This window comes from Spermophilus citellus (genome assembly GCF_964194105.1).
Source record: "Spermophilus citellus genome assembly, chromosome: 16".
In the NCBI taxonomy this organism is placed as follows: domain Eukaryota; kingdom Metazoa; phylum Chordata; class Mammalia; order Rodentia; family Sciuridae; genus Spermophilus; species Spermophilus citellus.
The window spans coordinates 56,620,614-56,640,417 of NC_138196.1; positions in this window are offsets into that span (position 1 = coordinate 56,620,614).

The following is a 19,804-nucleotide window of genomic DNA, read 5'->3' on the forward strand; positions in this document are numbered from 1 at the left end:
ATGGATAAAAGGAGGAAAGTAACATATGCTATTATCTCAATAGATTAAAAAGGCTTTTGGTAAAAATTTGTGACAAATTAGTTATTAGAGATTAAAAATTGAATGTGCTGATGAAGGGTATCACAATATAATAAAGCAAATACAATTTTCAATGTAAGAGTATTAAAAACTTTCAATTTTGGACCAGATACTTATAACCACTTCTATTCCTCCTTGTGCTAGATACCCTCAAAATGAACATGAGAAACCAAAGAAAATTAAAATGAAAGAATGAAAACATCATTACCATGGTTTGGAAAAAATGTTCCTCAAAGCTCCATTGGTTAAAAATTGTCTTCTGTGGACCTTTAGAAGGTGGAACTTTATGGGAGATCCTTAGGTAGCTGTGCAACTCTAGTATCTTCCTCTTCTTCCTCCCCCTTGTTTCCTGACTGATGAGGTGAGCAGTTTGTTCCACCACATCATCCTGACAAGATGTGTCATTTTGCCAGAGACCTGAAGCAAAAAAAACAGTCAATCATAGACTGGACCTTCCCAAACCATGAAATAAAATAAACCTTTACTCTTTAGAAGTTAGTTGCCTCAGGTGTTTTATTATAATGATGGACAAATGCCTGATTCAATTTTTAAATTTGTATTACATTTTAAGACTTAACATGTTTATACACAGAATTTTAGTTCATGTACTAGAACCATTGTTAAAAATTATGTTTATAATTATATGAATGTCTGTAAAGAAAATACAAATTGAGTCATAGTGAAACTAAAATTGATATATATCTGTAAGTTTTTCTGGGGTGGTCAATAAACAAGATTTCAAGTTTAGATATAAGGAACAATAATTTTTAATGATTACTTCAAAAATGATCATATTACTTATTACCCAAGATAAGATTAAACTCAATGGGGAATATTTGTCCAGAATAAAACTTTATTAAAAGATACTGGAGCCAGAATAAATAGAGGAAGAAGTTAATTATGATGTTCATTGCAAGGCTCAACATGGTGAAATTGTAATTTTTCCTCAAAATGAACTAGATGAATATATTTATAATCAAAACCTCGGTCATGGGGCTGGGGTTTTGGCTCAGCGGTAGATCACTCACCTAGCACATGCGAGGCCTGTGTTCAATCCTCAGCACCACATAAAAATAAGTTAATAAAATAAAGGTATTGTGTCCAACTACAACTAAAAAATAAAACATATTAAAAAAATCTCCTCAATCATATTGTTTTAAGTCAATAATCCAATTCTAAAATTTATATGAAAGGACAAAAGGCAAGATACAGCTAGGACCAGGCATTGAAGAACAGGAGTTGCTAAAATATTAAAACTGATATTTTGGCAAGAGAAAGCCTGCAAAATATGTTCAGAAGATATTATAAAAGGTATTTCCTTTTCTTTGGGTAGAAAGAATTTCAAATGTAAATGGCACACACCCTAATGGAAAATATTAATTATCTCCTCTGTATTGAATTTTATAAACTTCATTTTAAAAAATCACCAGAAACAGAAGGGCTGGAATGTGGTATAATGGATACTGTCAGTGTACACAGTTTCTTTTGGAGAATAAAATTTTACAATCATGTTGTAAAACAGTTTAGAAATATCTAATGAAGATAAACTTCAGTGTTTTCTATGGTAAAATCTCTACATATAGCTATAGCTATATTGAAACACAAAATCATCTGCCCAGATTTCTATCAATTGAAGAACATTTGAAGGGATGATTAAATCATGATGTAACAGAGAGTGCAAAATACTATATAATAGTAAAAGTTAATGAGCTCAAATTGTATATATAAACATGTTAACTCTTAAAATGGAATACAAATTCAAAAATTGAATTATACAAAATATATAATTCCAATTATATGAAGTACAAAATGATTAATGGATAAATGCACAGGTGGTGTCTATAGAGAGATATGTACTAATACCATAAAAAGTAGCAAAGCAGATTAAGAATTCAAGATTGTGATTACCTCTGGATAGGGGGAAGAGAGATAAGTCATGATCAAAGGATTTCTTTCTTTTTTTTTAGAGAGAGAATTTTTTAATATTTATTTATTTTTTTGTTTTCGGTGGACACAACACCTTTATTTTATTTTTATGTGATGCTGAGGATCGAACCCAGCACCTGGCGCATGCCAGGCGAGCACGCTACCGCTTGAGCCACATCCCTAGCCCAAGATCAAAGAATTTCTAAGGTAAGGTATGTTCTATTTTTTATTTGGGAGTGGCAAACATCGATGTTCATTTTATTGGTATTCTATAAACTGTATATTTGTGTGGGTGTACATATTCTCAAAATAATGAAAATATTGCAAAATTAGCAATTTTTCAATTTAGAAAACTTAATTTGTAGATGTTGTGTTTATAGATGTTAGTACCTATTATGTTCACTTTCCAAGTCAGTTTTAAAAACTTAACATACTTATGTTCATCCAGTGCTCCCAAACACTAGTATCTTGTTTATTTTTGTAAGTCAGTATCTGTTTATCAAATAAGAGTTTATTTTTTCTTCCATATCTATATATAATAAATTTTCTGCGGTTGCTGCGAATACCTAGTGATGCATTTAAATGGTATTGTAAAGTGCTTCACTTACAGCAATTTGGGGATATTACTTCATACTATTCTCCATGCAGTGTTGGAGCTGAAGAATCTGTCAATCTCGTATTTTTTCTTTTCATGTGAACTATTTTTTTTTTCTTTCTGTGAGATTGTCACTGGTATTTTTAAATTTCAGTAGCATGTGTATAGTGCGCATTATTAGTCATTTTCCCCTTCTGAAGGTGTCTAAGTCAGCCATTTCAGAACAGTGTTAGACATTTATGATTCCGTTGCAGTATTTCCCACAACTTCATAGCAGCTGTGGTGGCAAGTTTCTTAGTGTCCTTGCAGCAACCTGACTCGGGTGCCTAATGCACTTTTTGGCTTCCCAGGCAAAGAGAAGTAGTGTGTTCAGCCTGCCTAGGGCAGCTTATAAGTTTTAGGAGTTAACCCCGGATAGGCTCCTCTTGGAGCAGTGGATACTTGTCCTAGCACTCTCTTCTCCTGAGAGACAGGTCGGGGGCTTGTTCTGTAAAGGTCCCCAGCAGGAATGAGTCTGAATTGCTCAATGGCAAACTATCTTCTTTCTACAGCATCTTATTCACTTCTTTGCTCTCTCTTGCTTTGTGGGACTGCCTGCACCAGTTGCTAGCCCAGGTGTTGTTTTAAGGGGAACACAAATACAAAATTTACATTTAACCTTCCATGTATGTAGCAGCTCAACCAGACATTATTTCTGTAAATACTTAACTCCTTTCCACTTATCATTCATTTCTTCAGAAACTCCTGTTAAAGATTGTTCAGATTGGACCTCTTATGTTGACAATTTTTCTTATATTTTCTTACTATCCCTTCAAAATTATTGGAAGAATTTCTCTTTCTTTTTCCAACTTACTAATTTACTGTCACTCATAAGAATTTTAACTAAAAGTGAGGTTTTAATATCGAATGTAAAGTCTGACATAATGTAATTTGTACTGTGAACATTATTTTGAAAATAATCATTTGTCAAAAAGAAAAGTTATATGATTGAATTTATTTCTGTCAAAAATTATTGTCTCTATTTCATAGACTGCTTAAAAAATTAATATCCGTGATCATCATAAATTTTTCTTTCTTTTCAATTATTAGAAATTTCAGAATTTCTCAAATATTCCATTCTGTTCTTTACACACACACACACACACACACACACACACACACTCTCACACATCCCAAACTAGATATATACTCATTATATACACAACCACACTAAATTTTGTTTTTCTGATCTTGATGACAATTTTTCTGAATAACTAAAAAAAAATTCCACAGTTTTATGTTTGAATCATTTTTAGAAGATGTCCCATTTCATATTACACTTAATTAAAAAATATATTTCAGTTGACCGTAGTCAATACATTTTATTCTATAATTTTGACTTTTTAAAGTAATATTCATTGTTGTAGTGCTAATTTCAAAGAACTACTTTGAAACATAATTGTACAATTCTCCTTTAAAGCTTCAGAAAATTCATTAGTAGGAAAAAAGATGGAGAGTCGTACAGTTTTTCCCATTGACTTTTGAACTAAGTTACCTGTGAACTCTTCTCCTTATTGTGAATCTACCACTGATTATATTAGTAGCTTTAGCCATAACCTCTTGATTTCTCTATTTGTCATTTAAATTATGGAGATAATACTTACTTCTTCACAGTGGTGGTAACAAAAGCAATTATATTTTTGTATGTAAAATGAACAAGAAAAATACAGTAATAAAATAGAAACTGTTGTACCTATTTTATTTTTCCTTTAGGAATTCAAAGTATTAAAAGAACATCTAAATAATCAAAAGAAACTTGAAACAAAGTTTAAGTATAATAATTAACTTAATACCATATGTTCTGTTTTTTATATTTCAGCTATAAACATTTTTTACTAAATGATGAATTCTTATCTTTAATATAGAATTAACGATTTTTTAAAAAATAATTCTAAAAATGATTCCTAAGTTAATTCAAGTTTAATAAACATTTTATTTTCATAAAGCAAACAACATGTATCATATGCATATTTGGAAATTGAAAATTTTGTGAGTTATTACATAATGGAATATTGAATATTTTATTTTTCCTACAAAAGATTAAGTTTACCATCATTAACTGCTCTACTTTAAATGTTTAAATACTCAAACAGATTGCCTAAAAGTGAGAATATTTTAAAGGAGTATCTCAACTTTAGAGGGAATAATTACATATAAAATTGACTTTTAACATACATTATGTCAGTTTATTGCCCACCCCAAAGATAATTTCACCTTATATCTGTAGTAATATGTAATTCAACTTTGCCATACATCATAATGTATTGCACATATTAGGGACTCCATGCATATGTTTTGAGTAAGCAAGTTAACAAACACTGAAAAGAATATTAGGACTTTTGATGTCTTGTCAACTAAAAGTTAAAAAAAAATCCTGTTTGATTGATATAAACAGCTAATTGAAATAGCTATTTCTGTTTATATGCCATCACTGAACATTTAGTGCTAGACAGCCATCTCTTCAATTTCATTTTTCTGTTATTTACTAACAGAGAAATTATTTAACTTTTTTCAAGGGCATGTTTTAGACCTGACACAAATCCCTGGTGAATTCACAAGTTTACTGTATAATGGCAATAAAAATAAAGATTAAAGAGATATAGCACATAGTTACAACAGCACTTAGAACATTCTGTAAAGAACATCTTGACATTGAATGTCATGGGATAAAGAAAGTTTATCACATGTAACTATATCTACTCCAAATCATGTTTTTGTGCTGTCTTTATCTATAAAAACTGTGGTCATAAGGGCATCTTTATAATTCATATACTCCAGAGCTCTAGTTTAGCATTCATTTGTAAAATAAGATTCAACTTAGTTTTGAGCCAGTATAATACGTGGTCATATGAAGGCCAACTTTTGTACCATGGCAAAAGAAGAGATCAGATGGGATTTGAACTAAGAAATCCAGGATGCCCTAGTTTTCTACCTTTTCTTTTATCTATACATATCTCACCATTCCATTAATTTTAATTTTCCATTCTGGTTTAAGCAAAGGTGAAAGTACAAGTTTAGCTAAAGGGGAACTGTACTTAGTTTGGTATAGATTCACTTACACAGTATGTTAAATATGAAAAATGAATATAGTGATAATAATCACTTTGTTATTGCAAATTTTCTATGCAACTCAGAGAAATACTTCAAAAAGAAGGATTCTCAAGGTAATTTCTATTGAAAACCGGCAAAAATAATCTTTCTCCTGCACTTTTAGGTTAAAAAATGAGTTTCCACTAAAAATATGCCCCACACAGGCATTTTCCCATAGTTTGAAAAATGCACTTAATTATCTTTTAGATATTTCCTTTCAAATATGCCCCCTGAGGTTTATCCACTTATTCTATACTTGTCACTGAAAGGTCAGGTCTCCTTAGTGTTTGCGGATACTTGGTTCCACTTGAAGATTTTAAAAGTCAAAGAATAGAAAGAAGATGGAAATATTCTTTCTTTCTTATAAAATAACTCTTCAGTTCTTATAAAAATAAATTATCATTTATTTTGAAATGAATTAGAGATATTTTCATTTATTGAATGCTCAAAATTGAAGTATATATATATTTTTTTTTCTTGTTTTTTTTTTTTCTGATACCAGGGATTAAACCTAAGTTTGCTTAACCACTGAGCCACATCCACAGTTCTTTTTTATTTTGAGACAAGGTCTCCCTAAGTTACTCAGAACCTCACCAAGTTGCTTGAAACTTAACATTTCAAAGTGTGAAATTACTTGTTATTATTAAAGAATGAACAAGAATACTCATTCACCATTAGAAACCAATGTAGGATGAATCAGACACCAATGATTGTGTTGAAAACCAGCAATACTACTTACTAGGTCAAGTCTTAGAGAAAATATTGCATAATCATCATATGCTTTCAACTTCAAGCAAAAAAACATTGACTTAGTTTACTTTGCAAGGACAAAATTTTTTTTAATGATCACTAAAAAATTAAGGGAAAATATCAGAAAACAGAAGAAAATTTCTTTAGAAAAGATATCAGAGTCTGTGAAAAGCTTCTCCTTAAACCTTAGAGAAACATGACATCTAGATTCAGATACAGAACAGAAATACGTTTATACTACAATATAAATTCGGAAGACTTAAAGATCAGATCCAATTTTTCCCCAGTTCAATGCATATGACCAATGACACCTGCAATCAATTGTCAGATGTAACACTATTTTAACCCTAAATACTTTTCAGCAGTCATCTTTCAGGCATGAAGAAAAGTTTTATCATTAAGATATACTTTTAGTAAAATAATTTCACATTTGGAATGTTGAAGATGAAGAATAAGATCTTAATTTCCTTAAGAAAATAATTTTTAACTTTTTGTGTTTAAGGGAATGGTATAAAAAAACACTGTAATTTACAGAAAAGATGTTATTGGAATCTTCATTCTCTTAGGTACAAAGCACTGGGATTTACTGTGATGAGGCTTTCTTGACTTTCCTGAGTGATGAATAGCATTTATCTTTGTGACTACTAAGAAGTGCTGTTTGAGATGATAATAGACATTTGAAAGGGAGAGAAGGAGGAAGAGGAGAGACTAATAATCTTTAAATGAAAATCAGGGGAAATCTGGATGCTTTTGAGTAAAGAGTTGTATAAAAATGTTATCATGCATCTGTTTTTCGCATTTGGTTTGAGCTGCAATGATAGAAAGATTTATATTACATTATTTCAGGTACTCAAGAATAAAAGTTTGAACAGGATGGAGACTATTAGAAGACAATGAAGCATTAGAGATTGAATTTAGTCAAATTACAAAATGATTAACTTTGGAGAAGATGGATATTGGTGATTAAAAAAAAGAAGTGTGTGCAAAAGATGCCTGAAATCTGCTCTTAATCTGATCTTAATCTTAATCTAAGTGGTTACTCAGTATGACATTACCAAGAAAAGTACGATAGATAGCAGAGGACAGCCAACTTATTGTCTTGAGAGTCAGATTGTAAGTATTTTAGCTTTTGCTGAATGTGGACACTAGGGTCCTGTTGTCCTATTTTTTGGGCCTCCAAGAACGATGAGCAAAGAAGCATGTGTCATGGTTTCAATGTCATGTGTCCCCCAAAAGCTCATGTGTGATCCAATGCAAGAAAGTCCAGAGGTGAAATGATTGGACTGTGAGAGTTGTAATCTAACCAGTGGATTAACTCACCCACGTGGATGTAAATTATCTGGGTGGAGACTGTAGGCAGGTAAAGTGTTGCTGGAAGAAGTAGCTCACTGGGATTGTGCTTTGGGGTTTGCATTTTGTCTCTGTTGAGGTAAGCTCCCTTTCTGCTTCCTGGCTGTCATGTCCTGTGTTGTTTCCTTGCACCAGGCCCTTCCACTAGGAAGCTCTGCCTCACCTAGGACCAGAGTTATGGAACCAGGTGACCATAGACTGAAACTCTGAAACCATGAGCCAAAATAAACTTTTGCTCCTCTTATTGTTCTTGTCCGTTCTTTCTGCCAAAGCATCACAAAAGCTGACTAAAACAGCATGTGTGACTATGTTCCAATAAGATTTTATTTACAGCCGGTTATGGCAGAGCACACCTGTGATCCCAGAAATGCAGGAGGCTGAGGTATGAGGATTGTAAATTGAGGCTGAGGTATGAGGATTTTAAGTCCAAGGCCAGCCTCAGTAATTTAAGGAGACCCCATCTCAAAAATGAATAAATAAATAAATAAAGCTGGGCTGTGGTTTGGCAATTAAGCAACCCTGGGTTCAATCCCTGGTAATAACAACAATAAGAAAAGATTTTATTTATAAAAACAGGGTGTGAGATTCGTTTGGTCCACAAGTTATGATTTGCCAATGGCTCCTAATATAAAATGGCATAGTTATTCCATATAAATTGCACATGCATACACACTGAATCATTTTTCAATTACTTACAATACCTAATAACAGGTAAACTATTATGGAAATAGTTGTTATACTGTGTTGTTCAGGGAATAAGGACTAAAGAACTTTGTGCACATTTAGTACAGATGCAACCAACCATCACAGGTGAAACCACATAGTACATGTCAGTAACACCGCAACTTTTTATTTTTGCCCCCAATTATTTCACATCTAAGGTTGTTGGAAAGCACTAATGCAGAAATGCTGGATACAGAGGGATGACTGTGCATTCTCCTTAAATGTGTCACCTCGGAGTGGGAGTGATTCCTTAAGAAAGGTAAGTCAGCTCCTTGTCATTCCTTTGATAAACATCCTCTGATAGCTCCTCCTTTCACCCAGAGTAAATGCCAAAGTCCTTACCATGGTTTCTGCATTAGCTACCCATCTCCCTCCCTTGATACCCCCAGACTTAGTCTCTTATTGTTTTCCCCTGTTTCATACTGCTGCAGACATATGGCCTTCCCTGCTACTTGCTCTTCTTCAAACAAGCCAAGCAGAACACTGTCTTAGATCCATACTCCCTCTTTTCCCCTAATTCTTGATGACTTATACTCTTCTAACTCCCTTGCCTTGTTTAAGTATGAGGTCAAGCATCAGCTTACTAGGACCTATGCTGATTTATCAGTATGTGATTTCAGTCTCTGCCCTGCCCCCAGCACTTCACAGTTTCCTTTTCTTTACTTTGTGACTGTGCACTGAAATTTACCCTGGTCCAGAAAACTATAAAATTTAGAAAAAGTTAACTGAATGAATTGAAATTAAACTGAGTTTACAGCATATTTATAAAAATAAAGACATCTACAATTCCAGTGTTCAATATCTTTGTGATTGCCACAGGATCAAGAACTGGTATCGCATGTCCTGTAAGTTATTTCAACAGTCTAGTCCTAGCATAAGTAGATGCTCAGGAGAAATCTATACCCAGGTATGGGTAGAGACATGTGCAAGAGTGGGTGCAGCAACCCTCTTCACAAGAAAAAAACAAGAATCTAAATCAAGTGTGGTGAGGTCTGTCCATCATATAATATTAATTGACAAAGTAAATGAATTAAAAATGGCCTTCAAAAATATCAATAATTCTTAGTACTATAACATTTTTTAAATGAGAGCAATTTGACTCTTAATTGTTGTAACTTTTTTTTCTAAAATTCCAAGCTCAACTGAGGAGAGTATTTGAGTAATTTTTGAATATCCTCAGAAATTCAAGTATGAAAAAGAATATGGACTTTCAACAATTCTAAGAAAAAATGGAAAGATTATTTCATTTGTTCAGAGAACACCATTTCCTGACCTAAGTTCTATACTTGCTCAGTGCCTCCTAGAACTCCAACTCAAGAGTTTAGACTCAACAAGGGTGGAGGGAAGACCCAAAATGTTATGGCATTGGAACACAGTAAAATTTTGTTTTGAGGACAAAAACCAAGAGATATTAATAAGCATTTTCCTGGCCCCAGAGGTCTACAAATTGTGCTAAACTATCACTGAATAATAAATACCAGGTGCTAAGGATGTAGTTTTCTTTTTCTTTCTTCTTTTTTTTTTCCATGCTATAGATTGATTCTAGGGCTTTGAACATGCTAAGCAAGTGCAATTCTATTAAGATACACTCCCTTTATACACCAAGGTCCCATGTTATTTTTAAATTACATTTAAATGTGTGTGTGAGTGTGTGTGTGTGCGAGTGCATACTTGATAGGGATTTGTTAGCCTTTGACTAAAGGTAATACTGCCTGAGCATGAGTCTCATGCACAAATATAGGCATCTTATTCTATGAAGGTCATTAAATTAGCAAAGGATAGCATAAAAAGGGCACTCTTCTCTAAGGAATATTATATTCTTTTCAATAAGAGAGACAGAAATTATAAGCCAAAGGACAAAGAAACAAGGAATCAGAATGTTTTTTTTATTCTACTAAGATTTGACTGAAATATACACATAACAAGCTAACTCACTCTATTATTTGTTTTTTTGTGTTTTTTTTTTTCTGAGTATGTGTGTCATCTGTGCAATGTGTGGTAATCCCTAAGAGACTCTAGGAGGGACTAAATGTCACTGCCCTCCTTGGAAAGAGTGATTTTTATAGTGAAATGTGATGGAATACAGGAAGTTGGTGGTAATAAATTATTCAAGATAACAGTAGTCGGAGGGCATTCATAAGTTATCTCTTAAATAGTAGCCTGCAGCTGAACTGCATATCAAAATATGGTTAACTTTGTGCTTGGGGTTGAGATTATCCTGTTGGTAAGGTTAAATCATAAGTATGCCATTTTTCTTAATACCATATGTATTTTCTCTTTTATTCCATGATTAAACTGGCCCACCAAAATGAGACCAGACACTTAGTGACATAATTTAACTAATATATGTTTTAGCATTGTGTATTTTCAGTCAGTATGAAACTACTTTACCTGAAGTTATTGGTGGAATACAGCTTTAGGCACATTACAAAACATTTATAACAAATCAGATTTCTTAGAGCAATGCTTTAATTTTTACTAAAATTTCACTTTGAAATCTCCAATTAACCCTTCTGTTTGACCTCTACTCTAAGAAATGCAAGTAGAAAGCCTTGAAGGCGATGGTTAATTGGGTATACACTTTCTAAGTTAGAAGTTTGAAAAATATTTTTATAACTAATTCTTTGGAAGTAGAAATCTATATATAACTAAGACATTTAGTCTAATTTCTGTGTTTCACACTATGAACAGCTGACCTTCTCTATGGTTTTTTTTTGAAAAAAATTAATTTTAGAAGTCATGTCATTTTAATTTAAAAAGTTATTAATGTTTGTCACCCAGTTTACAAAATGAATCATCTTAAAGAGGCAAATAGAGGCTCGAGGGTCAACTTTGTTGTTAATTTCTCTCAGGGTTTTTTTTCCCTGCTGTTTTCTAGAATTGAATAAGTCCTGGTGATAGAATTGTCAATTGGTGTATGGGCTTTTTTTTTTTCCATTTCGCAAATAATCTAGATGAAGATTTCATAGAAATTATTTATGTTTTGTTACAACTCTGATTCAAACTGTAGGCAAGATAATTAAAATAAATAAAAAGAGAGTCAAAAACCAAAACTGTATGTTTGTGGATTAAGGGAAGATAATAATAAAGTAGTGATTGTTGCTGAGCATCAGGTCTATTGCGCCATGGAAGCAGTAACTGGTGTTGTGGGATCTAGAGTCTTGAGGAGAAAAGAGAATTGGAGGGGCTCTGTGCTAGACTGGGGCTCAAATGCTGGGATGGTATATGGTAATAAAACTCCCAGGAAGTATCCTGTGGCCATTGAATTCAATGATAATACATTCTAACAACTAATACCTGTCACCGAGCTTCTCTATTATTGTCACCATGAAGCTGGCAAGGTATGAGACTCAAAGAGGATTGTTATTTTTGCACAAGGCAACCAAATATTCACTGTGTAGGTGGGGTGATCATAAATAGAAAATGGTAAAAATAAGATGAAATTGGACAAAAAACTAAATTCCTCATATTCAAAATGAGTATCCAAAAACAAAGATAAAGCAAAAATAGCTAGTTAGAAAAAGATAAGTCAGAAATGGTAATAAATCATTAACATGTTTTTCTTCATGCATTGTAAAAAATTTGTATTAAATATTTAAAATTTAACTTCAAAGAAATGAAGAAATTCCTTCTACAGAAAAATAAGATGAAATAAAAACAGGATCCAGTGGAAAAAAAGTTAATGGGAATATAAAAGTGAACCAATTAAATTCCATCCAAATGAAAAACACAATCTTTGAAATTTAAAATGCATAGAAAGGACAGAGTCTAGCTAGTATAAAAAATAGTAAATTGGTATATAAAATTGATAAAAATCATATAGAATCAATCATCAAAACATTTTAAAATATTTTTTTAAAAATGGAAGAAGGATAAATTCAAAAGCTAGTGCTTTAATTCTAAGAGGTCAAAGACAAAAAAATGAAGGAAATAGCAAAGAACTAATACACAAAGAATTAAATTACTCAATATTTCCACTTGATCCATTTCTCAGAAAGGCATGGCATGAAAATTATACCCAATATACTAATAGGGTGAAAGCTATATACAGGCTGTCATAAGTTAAGAAATCAAACAGCAGGAATAAAGTATGAATTTTAAAATTATGAAACAAAAGTAATATATAACTAGTGTAATTATAATTAGTCATACAATAGAGTTTTTATTTTTATTTATTTATTTGGTAAAAGTTATTTCTGGAAGATAATGAAGTTAAAATGAAGGTGTTAGAAAAGTTGATTTCAATGTAGATGTAATTAACTTGCTAAACTGTCAGTCAAGAAACTCCACTGTAGTCAACTTTCTTTCAAAATGAAGTAACTGAAACTGAATTTGCATACATAGCACTACCACCTTGAATAGCAAAAACAATAAAAAACATACTTTCTATATAAACCTGTGGCTTTCAGGATTACACATAAGGTAATGACGTAGTGTGATCCATCAGAGGTGGAGAACAAAGTGAGTCATACAACTGCTCCATCTTACTGCCTAGAAATATTTCAGGCCATGGTTCTGGGTGGGAAATCCTGACAGAGTGACAAGTTGTCATTAATGTAAGGACACAGAACCAAAAATGTAAGTCAAGGTGTCTACAGAATGCAAATTTAAGTACTGAAAAATAATATGAGCTTCATAGAGGACGAACTTGAGATATGAGCAAAAAGGTCCATTACAAGCATATAATTACTCACAGATGGATTAGGCAACAAATAGGGCTTGAAAGAAAAGCACCTGAAAGGATTAGGGGGAACAGTGCTTGACACTTAAAACAAGTATTGAAATAGTTTCTTTTCCTTTAAACCATAGAGGAAAATTTTACAATTAATGTTGAAATGAATACAGTACCAAGAATTTCACATCAGTAATGGAGAAAAACATTCTATGCTGGTTTGATCCCACCTAAAAATGTCCATAGGCAGGATCCAAAAGAATGAAAAATGTTTCCATGTAAAATAGCAAACAAACTTCAAAAATCTTTATGGGAATGCAAACGTATCCAAGGACAGACATTGTCTAGCACGCAATAAAAAATTATGAGTCAAGCAAAAGAAATAGGAAATTATGATCCATAGAAAAGAGAAAAATTATTCAGTTGAAACTGACTAGGAAATGACACAGATGATAGAGTCACTAAACAAGGACTTTTCAAAGAGATTATAAGAAGTTAGGTCTAGAGTGGCTGAGATGAAAAATATACTGAAGATGATAATATTAGTTTTAGTTGTTTGTTTACAATTCATAAAAAAAATGTTAATGCTTTATTACCAGTTCTCATTTATCTTTTTCCAGCTTGCAATTTTTTTAAAATAGATTGTAAGAAATTAGGTCTAGAATGGCTGAGGTGAAAAATATAGTGAAGATGATAAAATCAGTTTTAGTTGAGATACTTTAGAAACAAAGATTGCTAAACTTGAGGGCATGGTAAATAAATCTATCCAAAAGTAAAACAAAGAAAAAAATGATTGAATGAGAAAAGTGAAAGAACTGAGCATCAGAGAAGCATGAAACAATTTTAGGCAGCCAAATACATAAGCATTTGGAGTTCCAAAGAGTAGGAGAAAGGAAACAACACTTAAAGACACAGAGGCTAAAATGTTTCAAGAATTGTAAGAAGACAATAGTAAAGTAAACTTCATAATGTATCACTAAGAGAAACTTTCTTTAAGAATATGATGATTAAGTCTGTTTAGACATGCAGAGTTAAAGGAATTCATCATAAGTCAACCCTCACTAAAAGAAATATTAAAGCAAATCCCTCAAGTAGAAAGAAATGATACCATATGGAAACCTAGAACTATACAAGAAAACAAAGCCTGAAAAAAATAAACAGACTTATACTCTAGTAAATATATTATACTTTACATAAAGTTACATACTATCATTTGAAAGTAGTCTATGAGAAGATGTATATCACAAACTTTATAGGAACTACTAAAATAATATGAAAAAAACAACTACAGATAACAAAAATTAAAACAGAATCATACAATATTAATCAATCCAAAAGAGGTGGAAAAAAGGTAAAATGAAACAATGAATAGATGAAAGAGAAAACAAGTAAGTTGGTAGATTTAAACATAACTATATCAATATTGCATTGATGTGAATGGTTTAAAACTTTGATTAAGTGACAGAGATTTTCATATGGAAATTAAAAGCAAACATTAACTATATACTACTTACTCAGCTCTCCACTTCAAAATGCAAATAGGTTAAAAATGTAAAGAAGTAAACAAATAAGCCACACAAACACTAATGAAAATAAAATTTAGGGTGGCCACATTAATGTATATTTCAAAACAAATAATAGTCACAGATATAAAGAACATAATTAAAATTGCAAATTCATCCAGAAAATATACTTCTATTCATATACCCAGTAACAGAAATGCAAACAGATAATGCATAATGTTTTATCAGCAGATAAAAACAAAAGGATAGATGAAGGATTCCACAAAACTATTCTCAAAATAATTCATAGAACATAAAGTCAAAATATCAATGAGGATTTAGAGTACTTGAAAAACACTAACACTTTCTAATTGGTAATTTATAGAATAATACCCTCAACAATAGTAGGCTACACAATCTTCTTGGGTGCATACAGAAAATTTACCAAGATACACTGTATTCTGAGCCATAAAATCAATAAATATAAATTGAATAATTCATAAATTATGAACAAATTATATAAAGATATCTATAAATAAGCAAGTATTTGGAAAATCATGTATAGTCAATTTTAATTTGGCATAAAATTTAGGTGTGCATTTTTAGCATAACTTATTTTCCTCTTGCTACAGTCAACTAGAAAGTTGGATTTCAACTGTGATTGCATTTTACTGAACCAACTTAAAAATGTGAAAAATTGTTGAGAGTATTAAAAGTAGTACACAAAAGTGGATCTTGGATATTATAAAATATAAAGAGTAAAATAGTACACAAAGAACTAGAAATAGAAGTAATATTAGTGAGAATTAAAGACAGCTGTCATGACCGGTGTTGGAGTTGGGAAGATGTGGTAGTGGTCAGAGTGTGATGCATGAAATTTGTATTAGGGAGTGTTTATAGATACTGATGCTAATTTTTCAAATTCAAAAAAATAATTTTTGTCATAAATAAATGTATTCAAGTGGAGGAAAACAAAAATCTAAGAGTAAATTTTATAATTCATACATCATTAAAGTGTGGAAAAATAAAATAAAAATAAATGTAATTTGGAAGAATATATTTACGCAGTATATATTTACAAAGAAGCACAAAACAGAGTATAAAAGTTCCCAGAACTGAACAATAAAAAACAAACTTATTTACAAAAATGTGGACAACAATATAAATAAGTCACTCAAAATAATAAACCTGAGTGTTCATAGCACAACATTAAAATTCATCAGAAAAACTCCAGAATTTTCATACAAGTAGGAATTTGATGTTCAAACACTTTGGAAGACAATAAGCAAATATCTAGGGAAGCTGAACAGGTCTATAGGCTATAATTCAGAAAGTCCAATTGTATACAAATATGTATGGGAGGCATATACAATAACATCAACTCTAGTGTCCTTAATAGTGTACAAAAATCAAAGCATCTGTACAAATATGTAACAATGAATCCCATTTTATGTATAATTATAATGTACCAACAAAAATGTGGGAAAAATATGGCATCCATCAATAACAAAACAAGTAATTAAATTGAGTTATTATTATTCAATGGATTAGGATGAAATTAAGCATCTGAACTGAATTTACAAATATCAACATTAGTAAATCTCAGAAAAGGAAGATACAAAAATATAGTATATGCAAAAATATAGTTCAGTGGAATGTTGTTCATGTAAAATTTCAAAGGAAATCAATAAATGCAGTGTGAGTGTTTTATATAAATGTATAAATAAAGGCATGTAAAAAGTATATATAATGAATATAAAATGGAGATTTCCTCTAGAAATAGATGAAAAGGAAATGACTGAGTATGTGAAGAGACAAAATTTACTTGATCTATGCTTTTTTGTTTCTTTAATAAAAACCTTAAAGGAATATTGAAAATCATTATATTTATTTTAACTTGTTTGTAGGCATAAAGTTATCTTCATACTTGCTTTTATTTTTTTGAAATATGTACTGTAAAAAGTAAATATTTGAAGTTCTAGTATACCTTATCATCTGAATATAAATAGAAAATAGGCAATATCTAAGGACTATTATGCCACCTGAATGAGCCATATTAACTAATGAAATTTATATTATTAATACAATAAAAAGAAATTAGATTGGTAGGAAAAAATTAATATTCTCACAAATTCAAATGTAATATGTGTACAAACCGTCTGACACATTAATCAGTTACAAGTATCCTTTCTCCATAATACGTGTTGGGATTCATTCAATGGTATAAAACGACTTTTCATTGATGGCCATAAAGTATTTTCTTACATGTTATGAATGTAATATTTCTTATAAAAATGATTTTTATGACATGTGTTACTGTAAGTACCTCTTGGGATTTATTAATATTATTAAGACATTTCTATTATGTACTTTTCAAATTAATAAAAAATTATCTTGAAGTTCAAATTTATGAAATACACAATGAAGCTGTTCAAAATTAAAATTAAAAATAAATGATTAATCCATACATTTACAGAGTTCTCACTGTGAGCTGTAATAAACTTTTTAACTCATGGGCAAAAACATCACAATAAAGGAGAAGTTATTTATTTCCTTGAGAAATCTGGAAACATTTAAAATAGTTGAAAAAAATCAATAATAAAAGATAACGTTAATCAAAAAACAAAATAATTTTAAAAAGAAAAGTTTTTCATTTTTTAATGTTTTTCTTTTTTGAAATAGTCTTCACTTTGTATTAATAGATTCAAAAGAGCTTATTGAATTCTGATGGAAATATTTCTAAATTCAGCAATAGCAATACATTGTTTTATTGTTGTTCTAAAAGTTTCTACACACAGTTAAACACATACATCTTTTCTCTCATTGCACAAATGTTAATTGCTGTTACCATAATGGTAAAATGTCTTTCATACATTATGCATTAATATTCTTTGCTTCTTTTATTAACTAATCAGAACAATCTTCATGATGACTGGATATATTTAAACTGAAGTTTTTTGTACTTGAACAGTAATTTTTGTTGATAATATAAACTTAGGAGTGCCAGTTTGCTTTAATCATAGAAACTTTTCAGTGATAAGTCTTTAGCGTGGGTTTATGTTTTTCCTTTGTTGCAATCCCCAATCATGCAGTTTTGGCAAGTTTTTCTAATAGGAAAGAAGAAATTAAGACCAATGAGTACACATTTTATAATTTTTACAACAGTATTAGCCCATGAAGAAATAAATATTTTGAGGAAATATTTTGAACCATAGTTTGTTTTCTTTATGGCCATGACTGTATTTTCAGTGATGTTATTCAAATTAAGCAGGAATAAAACAAACCTTGGGATATCTTACAAAAAAATAATTACTGATAATTAACTGTTTTTGTTCTAATATTGGAGCTTAATGAAAAATAGACACAAAGTTGTGTAACAAAGGAAGTAACAAAAGCTACCATTAGCAAAAGTGTTTGCATTTTCAGCATTCCAGTGACATGGGAGAGGTGCCCAGACAATATGTGTACTTCAGTCTGTTACCAAGAAGGAAGACCAAGGCATTGCTGATAATACAAACTATTCGGTAATTAATTAAAATGATCTCAAGCATACCACTGATGATATAACCAGATTTGAGTTTCAGAAAAATTATATTTTTTGTGTTTTGGGCCATTCAGCTCTTAGGAGTTACATGCAACCTTCAGTTTTTTCTCAGCTTTGCATCACTGGCCAAAATATCAGACAAGAACTTAGAGGAGAAAAAAGTTTATTTTTGCTCATGGTTTCAGAGGTTCAATCTGTGGTCTGACTACTCCATACCTCTGAGTGCAAGGTGAGTCAAAACATCATGAATTAAGCCCATGGAGGAACAAAGCAGCTCAGGAAATGACAACTGGGAGGTAGAGAGAGAGCAAGGCTTACCAGGGACAAAGTTTAAGCTCCAAAGTCAAATCCCCAGTGGTCTACTTCCTCCATCTACAAGCTAACTACCTGCCTACAGCTATTACCCAGTGAATCCATCAGTGATTAATCCACTAATTAGGTTATGCCTCTCATAATCTATTTCCCCTCCAAAAATTTTTGCATTGTCTCACATATGAGCTTTTGGGGGACACCTCATATCTAAACCATAACATAGAACCTCTACTTGTGTGAAACTTGACCTAAGAAACCACTCCATGGTTATATTGTTTGATTGTCCAAACTGTCTAGATATAATTATTTAATCAGCTGACTATGTCTCATCACCTCACCCCATCCCTCTATTCCTTATTTCTATTTTGTAGAGAATAGTACAAGAATAAATAATTTGTGTTTTTGATAGGGGACTCTGCATGTAATGAAGTGCTGAGTAGAATTAGACAGGAAAGAGTATAGAACAAGTTCTCAGAGAAGTAAAAAACAAAGCAAAGGAAGAGATGCGGTTGAGAGCAAGGTGCTAAGAGTTTTCACCTAAGAGCTCTTTCAATGATGTACTTTCATTTTTAAAAATTTTTTAGCCTCATTGAAGTATAATTGACTAATAAAACTGTATATATTCAAAGTGTATAGGCTGGTGATCTAGCTCAGTGTTAGGGCACTTGCCTAGCATGTGTGAGACCTGGAGTTCAGTCCCCAGCACTGCAAAAATAAATAAGAAATAAGTAAATAAATAATGAATAAATATCATGTATGACATGATGATCTGACATATGCAAACACTGTGAAATGATTACTATGGTCATATCTATTACCTCACTTAAGTTTATTCTTTGTGTGGATCACTTAAAATATAAGCGAATTTCAAGTATACTATGTGATACAGTATTGAGTGTATTCAGCATGCCAATATTAGATCCTCAGAACTTATCCCTCCTATAATTTTCATGTTGCATGCTTTGACTAACATCTCCCCAGTTCTCCCATACCAAACAACAATTCCTACCAACCACTGTTTCAGTCTCTGCTTCCATGAATTTGAACTTTTAGATTCTACACATAAGGGATACTGTATTTGTCTTTCTCTGTCTGGCTTATTTACATAACATAGTATCTTCAAGTTGAACCCATAGTATTGCAAATGACAGGATCTCCCTTTAAATGGCTAAATATTATTTTATTTGTCCTCACACCATGTGTTAGTCAGATTTGTGTGACTG